We start from the raw sequence: 1,863 nt of genomic DNA, 5'->3' as shown, positions 1-1,863 counted from the left end.
CTTCAGGGCTGGCTCTTGATCCTCTGAGGCATTCTTCAATCTTGATCATTATTCCTTCCCGTGCCCAGAGCTCCTGGACACAGCAAGAAGACATTAGGGAGTGAGGGGAGAGAAGTGATCATACTGCGGGTTTAATTTACAGGCTGTAAGTCCAGGGAACCTAAGCAGCAGGTGACAAGTCAGCCTCTTGAGTGGTAGAAGTGGGCTCTGCCATTGTCCCTGAAGAGCCGTGATCTGTTCACGGGAAACTCTCTACTGACATCATCAACAGTGGAGGCAGGCGCGTGGCACTGACTGAGCTTCCTTCGCCTCACATCTGGGCTTAGCGGAGAGGACCAGGGCTCATCTTCCACAGCTCACAGTGTAACAGCAACCCTCTTTTTTCCCCCTATTTGCCTTGGAGTGCTCTGCAGGTCTCCCCTGGGATATTTCCTCAACTGCAGGGGTGATTTTTCTGATTACTGTCTTTCCTGGGCTTTACTATTTCACTTTCTCCATGCAGGTCAGCCTATTTGATATGCAGTTGAACAGAAGATAGAGTAGCTTGTGCTACAATGGTAGGGCTCCACTCTTCTGTGCCTCTTCTTTGGAAAGGGCATCTCAGAGACACTAGCATTCTCTGAACACTGCCCATGACTATTCTCTGGCTGAGAAGATAAGGTGCCAAGCAGTACCTTTGTGGTGGGCATCACTGGATCTGCAGTTAAGAAAGTGCCTAAGGTGGTTGTTAAAAGACAGTGAGGGGTTTATGGCCTCTCTTGGGCCCTAAGAATTGAAGGGGGAAGAGACTTGGAAGGCCCTGTCAGTGAGAAAACTAGAGACTCAGAGAAGGCTCACTGGCCACTCAGCCTCTCGTTGTGCTCAGGAATCTAGTGTATGAGAGATATTTTTCACAGGGATCTAGAATGGGACAGTAAAGCAAGTGTCCATCCTCTCTGGCTTGAGTGTGGGTGGCATTCTAGGACCCTCCCAGGCTGGACACTCTCATAACCCTCAGTGACCATCAGAGCAATGGTGGCCATGGGCAGCTAAATGGGCTGCAGAATTCTCAGGATCCACATACAAGTCGCAGACATTGTTTTTGGCCATACACGCATCCACAGTAACATCCTTTTCTCAGTTCATTAAGCCGTTTCTATAACTTTGCAAGTTCTGGCAAGGTGGCTGAGTTAGGAGGAGCCCAGGGTGGAGGGAAGAGCAGTGGACTGACTCTGATTACTCCATACAGCAGGACCGCTGCAGGAGAGGGAGGGGCGGAGTGGAGAAGGCACCGCGGCAACAGTAGCCACGTGAGGACCTCGTGCCAGCGGACAACTGGCAGAGGGATGCTTAGACTAGATTTGATAAGTTCCCTCTTTCCAACCTTCAGTGATTCTCTCTGAAGTCTTAAGAAAAGGGGCAAACAACCTCTGCTCATATACTTTGCATTTTCATTTCTAAGTATGTTCCCAAGCATGGGAATGTCTTGTTTGCACTTTTACTTTGGCAGTAAAGATGAGGGGGAAAAAGCATTCCACTCAAGCTCTTGAACAATCACTAGAATTACAATCTTCCTCCAGGCTTTCTTATGACATTATAAACTGTTTCAGTCACAACTATTCACTTTTCTTCGGCTTATGCTTTCTTGAAGTATTCATGGATAGCCCTTCCCCTTCTCCTCTGCCCCTTATTACACCCGCTTCACGCATGTTAACTAATGCATGTGTTTTTAAAGTGACAGCAATCCAGGAATCCCTCCCCCTCCAGTCCTATCCCCACTATCTCCAAAGTGGCACTGATGAGCCACGCTTTCTGGTATTTCCTTCTTTGGTAATTCCTTTCTATTGAATCTAGGCTGGCCCTATGACTTGCTCTTGACCCATA

Source organism: Bos indicus x Bos taurus, chromosome 15 (genome assembly GCF_003369695.1).
Source record: "Bos indicus x Bos taurus breed Angus x Brahman F1 hybrid chromosome 15, Bos_hybrid_MaternalHap_v2.0, whole genome shotgun sequence".
Lineage (NCBI taxonomy): Eukaryota > Metazoa > Chordata > Mammalia > Artiodactyla > Bovidae > Bos > Bos indicus x Bos taurus.
Note: the sequence above shows the minus strand (reverse complement) of the source record.